Below are 19,063 nucleotides of genomic sequence, written 5' to 3' on the forward strand. Positions count from 1 at the left end.
AGCGTAAGCGGTTTTATACGGTACGCCGTATATACGAGGGGCGTGGTGGTTGTTGATGTGGCCCATCGATATTCGCGCTATTAAAATTGTTTATTCCAGTTTATTTAGATCCGTACACGTGTTAGTTGATTAGTCGATCTACGCGTCCAGGGGTCTAGGGTCCAACATATTCCCACCCGTCATGTGGCTGACGTGGTCCTTGTCATTAAATTAATCTCGTCTATTAAATAGTATTTATTTCTTTTTCATTTTGGCAAAACAAAATACTTTATTAACTGGAATTAATTTGCCCTTTGGAATCCATGTCTGGTCACCCACCACAGCCACCATCCAGGGACTCTTTCGATATTTTCCGTAAATCCTCTGCCAAATTTTTTAATTATTTATTTATAAACATCTTTATTAGCAGCGAAGAATGATTTGGCGGATTTTTTTTTTCCGTGATCTGTAGCATGATTTGGCGGATAGAATTTTAACACAGTAGTGGAATATATCTTTATAAAGTCTTAATTTGCATGTATGGTTTTGACACGTGTTATGTGCCACAGTGCATGTACCGTCAAATTCAATATTTATTGTTCTTTCAAACAAAAAAATATTTATTATATATTTCCGTGAAATCTTATGGATAATTAAATAAGTTACAGTTTTTTACAAAAAAAAAAAATTAAAAGTTTTACAATTTTTTATAAAAACAATTAAAAAAAAATACATAAAAATAAAATTAAAATATCAATAAAAAATAACATATAAATAACAACAAATGAATAACAGTATAACATAAAAAGACCGTATTTTTTTAAATAAAATTATAAAAATTATAAAAATATTTAAAATTTCCTAAAATCATAATTTTATAATTTTTGTGTATTTGTGAAATAATCCCTCTAATAATAGGATAAAAAAATTGTAAAAAGAAATAATTAGTTTATCAATACAATAAGGGATTTAGCTAAATAAATAAATACTATTTTAGATTAGAATCAATTTAAAATAATTTAAAATTTTCTATTTATTAAATTAAAAATTAATAATAATCTAATTAAAAGTGCTATGATATGCATAATAATCTTTTCATGTTCGAAATTATCTTTTTAGAGAACATTAGAAACTATTTTTAAATTGGTAAAAAAAAATTAATAAAAGTTGAATTTAGAGTTTGTTTTATACCATTTAAAAAAAATACATAATCTAAATTATCATTTTACAACATAAATAATCCAATTTATATCTTTTACAAATCATAAAATTTAAAATAATATTAAGAAAACACACACACACACAAATAAAGGGGAAAGTTTCGGCTTGATATCAAAACGTGTTCTTGTTATCATTTAAATAAATACATATTTGATATCAGGATCTTAAGGTATTCCTTATTTATTTGAATGAGATGAAAATTACACGTAGATCATTTGTAGTGTAGTGTATTATTTTATTTGCAGTACTTGTTTTTTTCTTTGGAGAAACTTATTTCAATACTTAAAACGACACACCGCATTTCTTGTCACTAACTAGTCTCCAATTTAAGTGCTCCAATTTAAATTAATCAAGATAACGGGAATTGTATTAAGTTGATTACAACCAATCCTTACAATATATATAAACCTTTTTATTTATTTATTTTTAGAGAAATGGTCCTAACATTTTCACTTTGTTAGAGAAAATCTCTAAGAAAGGGAAGAAGAAACAAAAACCCACAGGGTCAAGATTTTAAGTCGGTACGATAACCCATTGATTCACTAGAATAAAAGCGAGCTGCATTGGGGTTAGCAGCATTTTAAACCAAAAAAGTGATTCACTTGCTTTCAAGCTGTATAGCGATCCTAAGAGATCAGATCATAAAATTAAAGAGCTGAATTAATCACAAATTAGAATCTCGTCCTACCAATAATAAAAATAGCATTGAAACTACCACTAGAACGATCAAGTTGTAGTTAAACAATCTCTAGTGAGAGATTCGGTCAACTGAGTCGGTCAAATGAGATTTACATTCTCAATTGTTTTTATAAAAGATTCTATTATAGACCTTGGCATTTGTTGCTTGTTTTAATTCATTAATCAATTCCAAATAGTGAACTAAGAGGAGAAGGTATATAGACTGCCATAAAGATTTTCCTCTAATAGTGGTGAACATATGCAAGCTTAAAGTGTCTATCTATAGATTAAAACAAACATCTCACAAATTGGTATTATATCATCTTTTCCTTTAGGTTTGAAAAGAGAATTATGGAAATAATTATATACCAGAAAGTTAGTGGGAGTAATATTTGTTTTATACGTCGACAATATGTTACTTGCAAATGATGATAAAAGTTTTCTATATAAGTTGAAATCATTCATATCTTAAATTATTATTTTGAGATAAGGAATATAAATAATATATATAATTTTAATTAATTAGAGAGTAGTCACAGCATCTCTGATTAAATAAAATTATGTATTATTCATCAGATATAACTTTTATCTTTAAGTGTGATAAATTCAACTCGAACCAGCATCTGAAAAATGATCTGGAGTGAGAATAAATTAAGAACATTCATTTGCTTCTATTTTAGAAGCCTAATGTATGCCTAAGAGTCTGAATAAGACTTTGCATTACATTTGTTTCAGGATCGTTAAGTAGTATCAGAATAATTAAAGTTAAGACCACTTTATTTTTCATACAAAGTGATGAGGTATCTTTAAGATACTAAAAATTATATTCATACATATTTTAAGATGAATTGACCATCTGGAAATATAGTTAACCAATTAGATTCTAACATACTTCACTGGTTGTATTTATTCACGTAAATCAATATTTTATTACGTCGTTAAGATTACCTGTAAGTTATATTGTAGAGAATCTTGATTGTTATTTCCACTATAGAAGTCAGATTCATTTATTGTTTTGAGGATACATCTCGTATGATGTATTATAGAGTTTCATAGTAGGCCTAGAGTTCAGAATTACAGTTTCATTGGGCCATTAAGAAAATTTTGCGATAAATTCAGCTACAATATTTATGACTAATAACTCTAAGAGTACTGGTCGAAGCTAGCATATCGACATTAAGTATTTAGCCATAAAAAGGCGTGATAAGTGGTCATTAATCACGCAAACTGAATTGGGTGATCGCATAGATCCTTGACTAAAGGCATGCCGCAACACAAATTCAAGGATCATAAATTAAATATGGGATTCAGTTAACCCATATGCAGTTTTTTTTTATTTGTACAACCAAAAATTATTTAATGAAACTCTAATTTCGATATTTTCTCATATTTATGTGCACCTTAATTTCATCTGAGAAAATTATCGTAATAGGACCTGAATAAACATAAGGGTTAGGGTTTATTCACTTAAGTACATTGCCACATAAAGTACATTGTTATATAGTAAATGTATTGTAATACATGGAAGATAATACTCGATTCATAATGAGGACATGTCGCTATGATTCGTATGTTTATTATATAATGAGGAACGTTGGGTTTGAATATTTTAGTTTAAATGCTGACCAAGTGGGAGAATATTAGAATATTTTATTTATGGAAATTATTTTCTAATTAAGGAAATGATTTTCTATTTAAGGAAATAAATAAATAATTGATTTTCTGTTAAATGAATATTTTATATTCATTGAATCTGAACAAAATCAATTATGTAATATTCTATATATGGTCAGATTTCTATATTCATTACCTGATTTGATTTCCTGAATTAATTGTCAAAATATTCTGACAATTAATGTGGCACAGATACTGATGGAGTATCTCACCTATAAATATAGGGTCTCGGTCCCCGAACTCCTCACTCATTCTGTTCATAACAGCAAAATCCATCTAAAGAGAGTTGAGAGAGCGAGGAAGCCCGATTACCCACACCAACCAGTTTCCTTTGCAGATCAAAGCTTATGTGGGTTTGAAGCTCTAGAATCAATAGCTGGAGGTATTTCGATCCTTATTCATAATATATATATGTTTGATTTAATTCTGCATTTTATACATAAACATATATATTTCAGTTTATACATATAAATGTCTAACAGTGACGTGGGGCGTAAAAAAGGAAAGAGAGTGATGGGATTTCTATCATAACATATCCATTTGAAAAAAAACAAGAGAAAAATAGATAAGACAGAGCCAGCTGAAAGAAAGTTGCATTATCGCCTTTCTTTTTAAATAAGCAACAAGCGAGAAACTTGACTTTGAGAAAGAAGTGCCTAGCTAACTATTAAAATATTAGTAAAGGTGCCTTAGTCTATCTATAGGTTGGGGCTATTTTTTCTCGTTAGCGCCCCTACCCTAAACTATTAATTTTTTTTTTTTTGAATGGCCCTAAACTATTAATTTAGTCATACTCTTCAAGACCTTCCTTTAACAAGTAAGCAAGTAAACTACCTTTTGAAAACCTTACGAATAGTGTCAAGGAAAAGATGCGCAAAAGCATACAAAGACTATCAGATAACCTTATATTATAGAAAGGTTTGTAAAAAATCTTTAAATATCCCATAAAAAAGTAGGAGTTTCAAAGCTTGTAGTTTAGGGGTGCACAGGTTTGGAATCCTATACAAGAGCGTGCAATTTCTCTGGTAGGGGCTCGTTTCGTCAAACTCCGCTTGCTATTTTTCATTTTGTTATGAGTAGTGCTTATTTTCTTTTTTATTTTAAAAAATACATTTATATCAAATTTCTTATTTAATTTAATTTTTAATATAATAGTATTAACTTACCTATTTATGAAATTTAGTATCAATTAAAATATTAAAAAAAAATGTAGGAATTAATAATATAGTGTAAGAGTTAGTGGTGAGGGAGGGAGGGATGGGAAAAAAGGAGAGGTCATGGGTTCGAACTTAGGACCTTGAAGCTATTAAGCTATTAAATGATTGTAAAATACCACTACGCTACACTCAAAAAAAAAAAAAAGAGTTACACTTCCACTTCCATTTAGCACAAGTACCAACATTATGATGGTTACACTAAAAATATAATTTTAATATTAAATTATACTAATTGCAATATAATTTTTTAAACTATATACAATTTGACACACTTTTATGATTAATATAAAAATGAGAGTTTTAATTATATTTTAAATTAATAAAGACACTCTATATTAATAATTTTTATTTTAAAAATGACTTTTTTTCATGTATATATTAAAATAGCAAAAGTATTACACAAATACATTAGACCAGCCCTATAAACATTTATAAGCCCAACAATAAAAATATACGAAAAATACCTCTTGTTCTAACCATTCAGCCGCACGAACCACATTCTTTAACAACAACAGCTTCCAGCAAGCAAACTAGTAGGCCAACCGTAAAGAAACCAAGCCAGACGAAGAATCACCATAAATTCCGGTGACTTTACATGAGAAGAAAACCGTAAGAAATCTAAACACATAATTTTGGATTTATGAAAAATCGAACAGAAAAACTAGTTCGAAACTAAAATTTAACCCTGAATTACGATTAAAATTAAAGAAAATTAATCCTCCTAATATCAATTTTAAATTCATAAAATGTGGATCTGTCTGAAATAGACCTAGAGTTCTTGACCAATTCAAATCAGGTATAAAAAAAATGTATCAATACACTAGCTAATATTTCTCCCGTTACATTAACGTTGTTTTTTAAATTTTCAATGGTGGATTTATTCATGACAAATCACGAATAGAAAAAAAAAATTAAATTTATCTAAAGCCACATACATAGAAATATTATTCTAGTTTTTAAGTTTCTATGTAGTTGCATTGCAGTTGCATTAATATTTTACTAATGCTCTCAAACTAGACATATCAATGTTTACAAACTGATAACGATACAATAGTTTTTATGATATTTGCAAGTGTTTCATATCGACAATCTAACACAAAGCTCTTTAAAAAAAAATTATAACATGGTTAGTTTTATTGATATATTCATTTAGTTATTATAAAGTTGGTTTACATGTTCTAACAGTTGTTTATCCACATAATATTATTATTAAGGTACAATTTTTTTTGACGCGGTGATTAAAATCACACATGATTAACAAAGCGACAATCCATAATCGGTGGCTCCACCTCCTTGAACCAGGATAGCTCATCGTCTAACCGAAGGGCATACTTTGCCAAACCATGACCTGCAGAATTTCTTATCCCAAGCCACATGGGACAAAACTGTCCCAAAAAATTTAGACAATTGATTGTTGATCAATGACAAAAAAAAAAAAAAAATACTAACAAATTTTTCATGATAATGCTCATTTACATTTTCTATTTCTAGTTGCATTTAAGTTGTATATTAGTTGAATAATAGTTGTTGTGCTACTACAATATTATTATTTTTAAAAAAATAGGGCTCAGAATTGGCAATATACGACTTGTACAGAGAAAACTCAATTGTGGTAAGTTTTGTATGTATTACATAAGGGCATTATATTAGTTGTTTTAAGGTTTAATCTTAGTTGTCTCGCAACAAATATATCTATTGCATTACAGTTTCATGACAGTTATCACATAGTTGACTTACAATGTTTAAATTTTCAAATTGTCAAGAAAAATACACAATTCTATTTCTCATATTTTGTAATGAATAGTTTGATCAAGAAACGAATTATATAAATTATGAAGCTACTGGCTAATGCATTTCAATAGATTGGAAATATGAAGACAGGCCCGTCTCAAGGTGTTGAGAGGCCTAGGGCGAAATTTGAAACGGGGCTTTTTTTACAAAAAAATAAAATAAATATTATATAATTTTATTTATTTTTACTTTGAGATTATTATTGAAATTTTGACACAATATAATTTAACTTTTTATCTTCATATAACAAATAATTTTTCTCACCATATAAGGTAACTTAACGAAATATTTAATTATAATTAATAGCATCATTATTGAAGTGTTATATATTTTAGGACTTTTGTAAAAAAAAAAAAATCAATAGTATGTCAAAAATTATGTTAATTTTTTTTAATATATGTAATAAGTTTTTATAAATTTTAAAAAATAAATAATAATTAATAAATATATTTTTTATTTAAATTATAATATTCTTGTTAGTTATTTTTTAAAATATTTGATTTATTTATTAGAATTACAATAAATTATTTTATCCGTTTGATTGCATCAAGAGTAATTTTTAAAAAATTGTTTACTAAACATAATCTTTGCTCCTTACTAAAAATATTTATAACATAATATTTTTTTTTAAATAATATTTTTTTAAGAAAAAAAAACCCCAACAATTTACTATAAATTTATTTCTAAACATTATATTATATATATATTTTTAAGTAATGCATTGAATATATCTTAAAATATTATATTCTTATCAAATAAATAAAAATAAATAAATAAACATACATATCTTTTACAAATTTTAACCATACCTTTGAATTTTTAAAACAAATAAAATGTGAGGGAGGCAGGAATTGAACTCGGCACCCACACCTCAACTTAAAACCCCTCTATTACCAACTGTGCTATAAGCCATTTTATGTAATTATTGAACCAAAATTTATATATATACATATATTATATTTTTATTTTTATATATATATATAATATTAATTTTAATTTTTTCGGGGCCTTCGATATTGTGGGGCCTGGGGCCAAGGCCCCGGCTGCCCCACCCTCTGGCCGGCCATGTATGAAGAATTAGTATACAAGTTGAAATAGGTGCTGGAATGCAACCAAGAAAATACTCAACTGCAACTGAAATACTGAGTGAAAGAATGATACCAACCGTTGAAGATAAATGACGATCCAAGCCTATTCTTCTACATACAAGTAAAATTAAAAGAACCTTCATAAGGTATCCATTGTGTGAACATGGTCATCAACACAACAACAACCAACAACGTCTCTTTCTTTGCAATGAGCAACTCATTATCCAAAATATTAACAAAAACATAAGGCATTATCAACATCATATTTGATACATTAATGTAAAGTTTCAAATTTTTTCTTATTACATTGACTATTCTCTTGAATCTTCAAAAGTTTTTTATAACTAAAATAGCGCAATTTTTTAAGGCCCAAGGTAAGTGTTACCATGGGGACTCGAACTCTGATAAACAATCAAATGAGGAATATTTTGTAAAGCATTCTAGCCAACTAGACCACACACTCGGTAGTACAATTAATCAGTCATTTAAAAAATAAAAAATAATCAGTACTTTTGTATTAAAAAAAACATAATCCTTAGAGATATTTAAAAATAAAATAAATAGAATTTTCGCCCCCTAAAGAAACTAGTAATAAGAAAAGTTAGGGTAGTGTTAGGGCAAACTATAAAGAAACTAGAAAGAAACATTCGGCCTCTCATCAACTTGATTCTTTACTTTCTTAATTTTAGGGACAGAAATATTTTCAACAACATTAACTTTTAATTTTTTCTTAACAGGGTGATAATCACTTTTTTTGGTAGGCGAAGCAAAGTCTGAATCATCGTCTTCAATAACAGGTTGTTTTCTTTTAATTTTGTTGGCAAGAGATTTAACACCTACTTTTAAAGGTTTTTTCACCAATGGCGATGGGGAAGATGAAGACCAAGTAATGACCATTTATATAATAGAAAAAAGAAGAAAAAAATTGGAAAAATGTGGACAGGTGATGGAGGAAGGCAGTTGAGGAAGATAGTTGAAATTAGTTTTTTTTTGGGTAAAAAATAGTTTTGACTCTAGAAGAAGTTTTTAAAGAGAAAGCTACAATGAAAAATAAAATGAAACTGAAAAAAAAAAAATAGAAAAGGAAGGAAAATAGATAGTATGTGAAGGTAGTATAATGGAGTAGCATTGTAAGTATAGGGCTAATATTTTTGAATTTTTGTATTCTTTATGTAAATTTTCCTAAGAAAGTTACCAATAAAATAAAAATAAAATATATTTGTAATATTATGACAAAAATAGATATAATTATACATGATTTTTTAAAAAATATATCAAAATAAAATTAAAATAATTATTTAAATTAATGTAATATAATGTAAAAAAATATTAGCAGTAATTTTAAAAATTAATTTAATTTTTTTAATAATAAAATTTACTTATAATTTTGTGAGGTTAGAAAAAAACTACCAATAAAAAAATTCATTAGGCTTGAATTGTAAACGAAAATGTAACATGTTAAAAGTTACTTGCTATTGTAAGATTTGTGTCTTAATCCAAATATCAAATTTTTGTAAGGTGAATTATCTCTAGTTCTTTTTGAAGAAAAAAAAATCAAGAAAATTTGATAATTCACTTCCTATATCGAGATATATATATATATATATATATATATCTATCTATTTTAATATTTGAAATAATTTTTTAATTAATTTTTTTTTTATAATCATGTAAATTATAATTATTTAAGGTATTCTACAAAATTTTAAGAAATTCAAAAAAGTTTAACACGCCGAAAATTGTGTTCAAATAATATGGTGCACGCGTAACTATTTTATTTTATATACATATAAAATAGATTATTTGAATATTATTTTTTGTATTGTAAATTATTTTAAATTTCTTAAATTTTGTAAAATATCTTATGTCTTGGTCCGAGTGGGGATAGCATTTCTCTTCTGCATGTCCATGGAGTTTTGAAAAATCCAAACATCTCAGAGATAGATAGAGATGTAGGAATTTATCGAACGAACCGCACTCCTTCGTATACGTCAGGAGTCCATTGATGAGAAGGGGCTGGGGAAAGCTTGAACCCAATTCCTAATAGCTATAACGTATATGAATATGAAAAAAAAAATTAGACTAAAAAATTTTTTTTAGATGCCGAAATAAATAGAGGATACACAGTATCTCCTTTTTAGGTGGTGTAGTGTAGAATCACCAAATAGTATTGGGAAATTCTATAATGCATCCCCTTAAAAGGAATACACCGATACATCTCTATTTGTTTTAGTATTCGAAATAAGTTTTTAGTCAAATTTTTTCTCATGGTAATGTAAATTATACTTATTTAAGACATCCTGCAAAATTTTAAGAAATTTAGAAAAATTTAACACGCCGAAAATTGCGTTCAAGTACTGTGTTGCACGCATGATTATTTTATTTTATACGCGTGTAAAGTAGACTGGTTGAACATTATTTTTTATATTGTAAATTATTTCGAAAATTTTAAAATTTTGTAGGATATCTTAAATAGATATAACGTACATGAATATAAAAAAAAATTAGTCCTAGATACCGAAATAAGTAGAGGGTGCATCAGTATATCTCTTTTGAGGGTGTGGTATTTATATAAAAAAATATTATAATTTTTCATTTAAAAAAAAAAGAAAAAAAAATTATAAGGGCGCGTGTAATGAGTGCGTCAGAAGGAGGGTAATGGAGTAATTTCTCAATTGCAAATTTGTTCTCCCGATCTATCCAACGCGGAGTGCACTCCTTGTCTGACGTACCCTGTTTTGACTCAAATAGCACGCTATATCGAATCTGGACCGTCCATTAGGCAGTGCTGACTCTTTGAACTTTTCCAAGTCACCCCATCAACGGCCCGCGTGTAGGAGCACAGGTCACCATCCACATCTTACCCAACAAATCAAAATTAAATCCACTCAGTGGGACCGACTTATGATGTAACAATCAAAACTAACGGCTACGATTTCATTAATCGAACGAGAGAGAATCAGCCACGCGAGAGAAAACTCAGCAGGTATTATGACAATTGCCAACCAGGCATTTCTTGGCCCTGAAAAGTAACCTACCTCTGGTATCTGCCACGTATACACTTTACTAAAAAAAATATTACTCCAGTGATATAATATGTCCTTTGTTTGATGATAAATAGCAAAACTACCATAATAGTTTGAACTTGTGGGGCAGTGGGTATGGCAATTGTTTGTTATTTAGCTCAAAAGGAAGGGCATATGTATTGAAAGTTACCAAAGTTTACAGTTAAAAGTAAATTTGAAAAGTAAGAAGCTGGGTCCTGAGTTGGGTTTGCGGTTTAGCTAAGTTAGCATTTCTGAAATAAAAAAAGAAAAAGAAAAAACAAAGTATGCAGACACGTACACAGAGACCCACCCGCTTTGGCAGATGTCGGTGAGTGTGGTCCCTAGTAAATGACGTGTGCCACGTAGGTGGCATCAGAAATGGTGGGGCCCATGGGAGACAGAGGTTGCGTAGCCAGCTCATTAGCACGTCCCTCAGACTTTCTAGAGATCCTTGAAATAAAGGAGCCCTCGTGTCAGCACCAAACTCCACGTGGGAGTATCCGCGTGCTTTATTGCCATTGGTTAACCACTCATCACCGTTGATTATTTAATTCATAACATGTTTACCCATCACGGGGCGTCTTTTTAGCCTCACACATAAAAATAAAATAACAGAACCGTACAGAACCTTTTATTACTCATATTTTCAAATAAGTTTTATCTTTCCTCAAAAAAAAAAAAAAAAAAAAACAAAAACAAAAATCTATCCTCCACCTCATAACCTAATCTTTTTTATATATTCATAAGCTAAGTTTAAAAAAAATTAGATTTTTTCTTTTCTAAATTTATAACTATAATAACTTTATAAAATAGAATTAATTTTCATCATAAATCATTTGAATTTGCAGTAGTTTAGAGGCTTTTAAGTTTATTTTCATATGTTTAGTTTTTTTATTCATTTTGTTTAGTTTTAGTATTAATTTGTTATTTTGGTATTTTTGCAAACTTTGGAAGCCTAAATTTGGTCATGTTTTGATCAGATTTTTTAAAAAGTATAAGTTTTCAATTTCTTTATCAACTTTCTCGCATCTTGAATTAATACATTTGGAATTTTTTTATAAAAATTATGCTTATTTTACTAGGAGAGGTCTAAGTAAAAAAATACCTAAACAACAATCAATCCGTAAATACAAACTTTTTCCACACAAGTACAAATCTGTATGGTTTGGGCCTTATAGTTAGGAGTTTTATAGTTAATTAGGATTTTTAGACATAGGTTTTCAGCCAAATAATCACAAGAAAAGTGAGAAATTAACATTAGAACATAAAAAAATACCAAAGGGTGATAGAGATGAAGGATTGATCAAGATTGAGGACTTAAAACCAGTTTTTTTTTTTTTTTTTTTTTCTCTATTTTTTATTTTGATGTCTAATTCTCATTATTCAAGGGATGTTTCTACCATGATCATGAATTAAATACTTTTTCAAGGGTTTAAATGGAGTTTCTTGAAACTTTGATTGTGGTTTAGTGTAATTTCTTGATTTTCTTCTTCATTATTATGGTCTATGCAATTTATGTTTAATGTTTGCAAATACTTGATCATCATGTACATGATTTAAGTTATTGATTCAAAATTTGAAAAGCGATAATTAAATATGATATAATTGTTTAGACATAAATTTCAATATTTGATGAGAATAGCTATATAATTTGTGTAGTATTTATGATTTTTTATGCTTAATATCTTCTACATGTTTAAATTTATAGAAACGTAAAAAATTTATATATAGATTAAGATTTATTAATTGTGAAATGTCAAAGTGGATAGATGATGAAATTAAAAGCCCTAATTTTCATCTATTGAAATATTTGTCAATTTTGTTATCTCTTTTAGATTATGAATTTTTATTATTTACTTTTTTGTTTTGCTTTTCTTGAAATCAATTAATTGTTAATCAAGTAGATATAGGAATTAATTTTTGGTAGCTAGTAAATCCATTTTCGTGCGAACGATCTTTGTTTATTATTGTATTACTTATTTGATTGCATATACTTGCGTACTGAATTTATAGAACAAGCTACAAGAGGTTATCTTTTTTCTCTGGCTAGGCCGACAAGCATAAATGCGGCTTAGTCGGGATAGTATTTTGCTATTGCGATTTGATTTTTTACTACTGTGATTACTCTTGTCTTTGTGTGATGGTTTTGAGTGTTGTAGTCTTGTATCTGTGACATAGTTTTGAGTATTTTAGCCTTTTACATGATTTTGTTTTGCTTTATTTCGTTGTTGGTTCTTCTTTGTTTTTTGATGGCTCGCCATCAAATCGTTATTAGTGGTTGAGAGTAACAAGTTCTCTGGGACTGAATAAGTTGTTAATAGTGCAGTGCGTACCTTGCATAATAGTTAGTGCTCAAGCTACAAGGTTGAATGAACTTGCTGCAATAGATTCAGTATTGTTGTGTGCTAGGTTGTTTTTAGTATTAATTTTAGGTTAATTTTTAGTGTGTTTTTAATTTAGTTCTACTCTTGTTTGGAGCAATTTTATACTTTTTATCTTTTATTTTTACAGATTTAAAATAGAAGAAGATTAAAAAATATCAAAGGAATAAGATGGAAAAAAGATAAAAAGATCTCACAAAAAGATGAACTATAAAATAGAGAAAATTGTGCAAGAAAATAAAGCTAAAACTTCAAGCATAAATTAGACTATGTTCTGATCAGAATTTGGAGAAATTTAGAACATAAAAGTTCTAGATCTCTCTTTTATCTTATCAGAACTTCTTGAATCGTCTAATTCGAAGTAATATCAAGAGAGTTATGATCAAAAAACTATCAGTCAACGTAGTAGAAAATTCACTGCCCCTTCTAATCTTAAGCATAATAAGTTTTTTTAGCGTTTTTTTTTTTAACAATTTTTTTGGCTATAAAAGAAGGACTTCAATAGTTTTCAGGAGGAATTTAGAATGGAAATCAAACCAGTCAGCTGTGTACGAATTTTGGGGATTGAAGCCAATACTAGAGGCGTTTCTCAGAGTGTTTTCAGCATTTTCTTATTCTATATTTTCTTATCTTTTCTAAAGTTAATATGCGTGAATTTGCTACGATGAACATGAGTAGCTAAACAGTTCATTAGGATCTGGATGAAGATTGCTTGATATTGATTTATGATTCTAATATGATTTATTTTTTCCTCAATTTCTATGTATTTTATTTTATTCGCACTTAATTATACTTTTGATTGCCTGACCATCAATTAATTATTTTATGATTTCGATGCGAGATCTGAGAAGTGAGTGTCAATTATGCTATAGTGAAATAGAACTGAAATTCACTATAGGACGAGAGTACCTATATAGTTTAGATAGCTTATATGGTTTTTGTGTTTAATGCATATTACATATTTAATTTATCACGAGAGTAGAAAATTTGCATGTAATTGAGATTTATATATCTAAGAAAACTACAAATTACCTTAGTAAACCTGCTATTACATAGAAATTAGTAATAGGAAGATAATCATATTAGGCCATAATTAGTAGATATAGTTGAAATCGAAAGCCCTAACTTTTATTCATTGTTAATTTGTCTATTAATTTACTTGCTTCCTAATTTTTATTGTTCTTCTTGCTTTCTAGTTTAATTTTATCTCAAATTTTATTCAACCAAATAGAAGTAAGAGTTTAATTTTAACGTACTTAACTACAATTCTCAAGGGATCGACCTCACTCTTTGTGAGTAATACTTGTTAAAACGTTACATATACTTGCATGTTGCAATTATCGCAACATTATGTCTTCTGAACAGTAGATGAAAGTGAACATATATATGTTTTTAAGATTAAGTGTAATTCTGTAAATTTTTTTCATCTGATTTTATTTTTAATTTTTTTGTTAAACGATTTGAGAATTAAATGACTGATTATTTAACTTTTTTTTTTTTTTTAAAAAAAATTTTAATCATGAACGTGTCTCCAATGAAAAGATATCTCAATTAGATTGCATGGTATTATTTTATTCGCTAATTACTATTAATAAAATTGTATAATTTATTAAAAAAAATAAAAATAAAAATAATTTGCATGGTTAAAAATAATATTCAAATACTTTGTTAAATGCATAAATAATTACCATTTTTTGTTATACTCATAAATGCTTTTTCTTATATTAGGTAATTGTTATGTGCAATATTGTACCTATACTTAGTTATATTTTTAGTTTTTATTTTTGTTATATGTATTTTTAAAATTTTATAAATAAAAAAGAAACCACTTACTTATATTTTATTTTTTAAATAATTAATATTTAAAGTTTTAAAAAGTTAAGAAAAATAAATATAAAATTTAAGAATATTAAAACTGAACATACTCCTAATAATGATATGAACGTTGGTGCAGAAATTGAATGGGAGTATTTTGAAATTTCAGATAGACCTCCTGCTAATACTGTAGTTATTTGATGATGCTGGATCTAGCTGGGTAGAGGTGGAAGATAATGATAGTCATGACAGTGATGATATTGATGATGATATAACTGATATGTAGTAGTATTTATTTTATTTTAGTTGAGAAAATTATGCTTATACTGCACTACAAAAAAATACCACTTTTAATGATAATTTTTTAGTCACAACATAAATTTTTTGTGACTAAATGTGACTTTTATTCACAACAAAAAGTTACTTGTGACTAAAACATAGTATTTAGATACAAGTTATCATTAATTTAGTTTTAGTCACAATAAGTAATGTGACTAAAAACACATTTAGTCACTACAAATTGTGATTTTTGTAACTAATATTTTTAGCCACAAACTTTTTAGTCACAACGTGAAAATGATAAGTTATGATTAGTCATAAGTTTTTTACTTTTAGTCATAAGTTTTGTTGTAACTAAAAGTAAAAAATTTTGCAGTGTTGATATTTTAAATATATGTTATTTATTAATTGGAATAATTACATAAGACACCATTTTTTGTAAAATATTTACATTTTTACGTTCAAAGAATGTTTTTTTTTATATTTTTACGGTTTTCTAAAAAATAACACGAAAACAACATAAAATCAACAAGAAAACAACATAAAAGTAACATGAAAATAACAACAAAAAATAACATACAGATAACAAAAAATTAACAACAAATGAACAAAATTTCAACTTAAAAATACCGTATTTTATGTAAATAAAATCAAAAAAATCGTAAAAATGTTTAAAATTCTTTGAAACCGTATTTTTGTTGTTTTTTTTTTTTTTTGTTGTTTTTGTGCATTTGTGAAATTATCCCTTATTAATTTTTAGACAATTATAACTATATTAGGCATGCATGATTAGAATAATTTAAAATTATATTTTATCGTGTAATGATTTATAATTTAGCTTTCATGTTTTCTTTTTAAATTAAATAGAAAAATGGGAACTACCCCATATATTACTTTTTTTTTTTTTAATTTATGGTTTAGTTTTCTAAAATAGTTTCTCCAGTAGTTTCTATGTGGTTTGTTATATGATTTTTGGTTGCGATTTAGGTTGTTCTGCTAGTTGCAATAGGGATTTCTATGTAGAATTCCGTAAAAATACAAAAAAAAAAACTATTTTGAAGTGTAAAAATAAAAAAAAACCCCAATAAAAAATTACAAAGTTTTATCGGCGCAAAATAATGCGCAAGGAAAACCTTATTATGTGACAACTACAAGCGTAAAATTGTATTGGAAAAATTTAAATATTAGTATATCAAAAGTAAAAATTGTCTTAATGCGTTAATGTACTGGCAAAAATAAAACTCTTCCCAAGGCGTTAGTTTTGTTGGCCGTTTTTCATTTTGGACCGTCAAAAGTTCTAGTACCGACCTCTTTTGCCAATGGAAAAATGCATAGGCAAAGAAGATTCTATTTTATTAGCATAATACTCAAGTTTTGCTAGCGTAAAAATATGCTGGAAAAGTATCAATTCTTGTAGTGTGACAATCTGATTCAATGACAACATGTGGAAAATCTTTATATTTCAACCAACTTAAAGCTTCTTTTAACCCAATTGTCTCTGCCACTGCTAGATCCACAATGCCTTGTTTGAAAACAGCTGAAGCAAAAAGCAAGCTTCCTTCTGAATCTAGAGCAAGCCATCCTACACCAAAGGGTCTACATTGATTTTCACCGTATTAACACAAGATAATTTCCAGTGCACTTCAACCACAACATCAGAGGATGAAATGACACCGAATGAGATAATAAATTTGCACTTTTCCATTGATAAAAATAAGTCAACACAGATGACACTACTGATCTAGCAAGACCCTTACCATTCTACAAAATATCATTCCTTTGCTCTTCATAAAGCCCAACAAATCATAGTAATATGGCTTATTAATTGCATGATCTCATGCATGGGCATATGGCTTCATTAATTGCTGTACTTTTATACCTGTCAAAATAAAATGAGAAGAGTTGATCCACGGATGGTCTTATGGCTGATCCAAGACATCCACCAAAGCAACCCTTCCTTAATCAAAAGCATCACTTTTAAAAAATACTTCTGTTATCCTGAATTTTATTCGAATGATGTGGCACGTTCCTTCGGGTGACACGCATAGGCGGACCCACATTGTACCGAGGGGGGGCAATCGCCCCCCCTGAAAAAAAAAAATCGAGAAAAAAATGTATATGTATTTTAATTAGTTACAACATATATTTGTATTAAAAGATGATATTTATAGACATAATAGTAACCTTGGTGTAATGGTTAAGGTAGGGTGTAAATAGGTTAGAGGGTAAAGGTTCAAACCCCACTAACTACACTTTATATTTTCTTTTTAAATTTATTTACGCCCCCTCACTTCAAATTCTGGGTCCGCCACTGGTGACACGTATCATCATATTAAGGCATGGGTGGAGAAAGAGTTTGACGAAATGCCCTGCTCAAGGCATGTACTAGGACTGATGTAATAGCAGACGAACCAAGTATAATTTACTGCATAGAATAAGCATAGGTTGATCTGGTCGGAGAGAAATGGTCTGAATCTCATACAATTCGATATAGTTTTCCATTTTATATGTAATCGAATCCTAATTTAAAGGAATTTTCATATATTTTTTATTTTCGTGGGTTAACAGATTTTTGAGGAATTGTAAACTTCTCTTATAAATTAAGGAGCAATTTTATTGTAAAATTAAGGATCCGAAATTATTTGTTTAAAAGAGTTATTGTGCTGCTCATTTTTTCTGTAAAGCTTTCAAGAGAGATCAAGTTATTTTTACTTCTTTATTCAAAAGTTAAATATAATAAAAAAAAGAGTAATTTATTACCAAATAATAATGGAATTGAACCTCTTAACATGTATTGTGTTCTTAATCTACTTAATATTGATTACATTCTACATTGACTTTAATATGGTTAGAATCTGTTTTTTTTCTTTTTCTTTCTAAGTTGTACCTTAGAAGATTGAAATATAGAAGAATTTTTATAATCTAAAAAATATTAAATGGTAAAATAGTATTTCTTAAGAATTAATGTATAGCAAATTAATATAACCCAAATTACAAAGAAAATATTAATAGTAGTATACTCTTTCAAAATCAAATTGCGCAACTAAAAAAACAATTGAGTGAAAGCAATTATGAGACTAAAAAAGATGAACTAAAATATATATCACAGCAAAATTATTATGCATATCTATTCTAACTCATCTTTTTTGTTAATTTATAACGCTTAATTAATGCATTACGTGAAGATAAGAATATTATATAACTTCTAGGGCTTGTTTGGTATGTCTTAGTGTAATGTATTGTATTATATTGTATTATATTAATATTATTTAATACAATACAATATTTGATATTGACTTGTATTAATTGATTGTGTAAAATTATAATATATTTTTAATACATTCGATCTCAACACCAACTACGGGTACGGGTCTCGGGTTCCAAGTTCGGGTCGGAGTCCGAGTCCCCAGTCCCGAGTCTAGGTCCGGGTCCAAGACCGGGTCCGGGGTCCGGGGTCAGGACCAGGTCCGGGTCCCAGGTCCGGGTCCGGGTCCAGGTCTGAGTGCAGGTCCGGGTCCGGGTCTAGGTCCGGGATCCAGGTCGGGGTCCGAGGTCCAGGTCGGGATCCAGGTCCGGGTATGGGGTCTAGGTCGGGGTCCAGGTCCGAGTTTGGGCCGGGGTCCCAGGTCCGGGTCCGGGTCCGGGTCCGGGTCTGCGGTCCGGGCCGGGATCCTGGGTCCAAGGTCTAGGTTCGGGTACGGGTCTGGGTCGGAGATTGGTGTTGACCCCAAATTCTTTGTAAATATTATAATACAAGCTAATACGGACCATTTATTATGTATTAAATAATACAACATACAGTGTATTAAAAAATTTAGTCGTAATAATTAATATTATATAACTTCTATAGGGCTCGTTTGGTATGCCTTATTGTAATTGTATTATATTGTATT

This window comes from Cannabis sativa, chromosome 1 (assembly GCF_029168945.1).
Source record: "Cannabis sativa cultivar Pink pepper isolate KNU-18-1 chromosome 1, ASM2916894v1, whole genome shotgun sequence".
NCBI lineage: Eukaryota > Viridiplantae > Streptophyta > Magnoliopsida > Rosales > Cannabaceae > Cannabis > Cannabis sativa.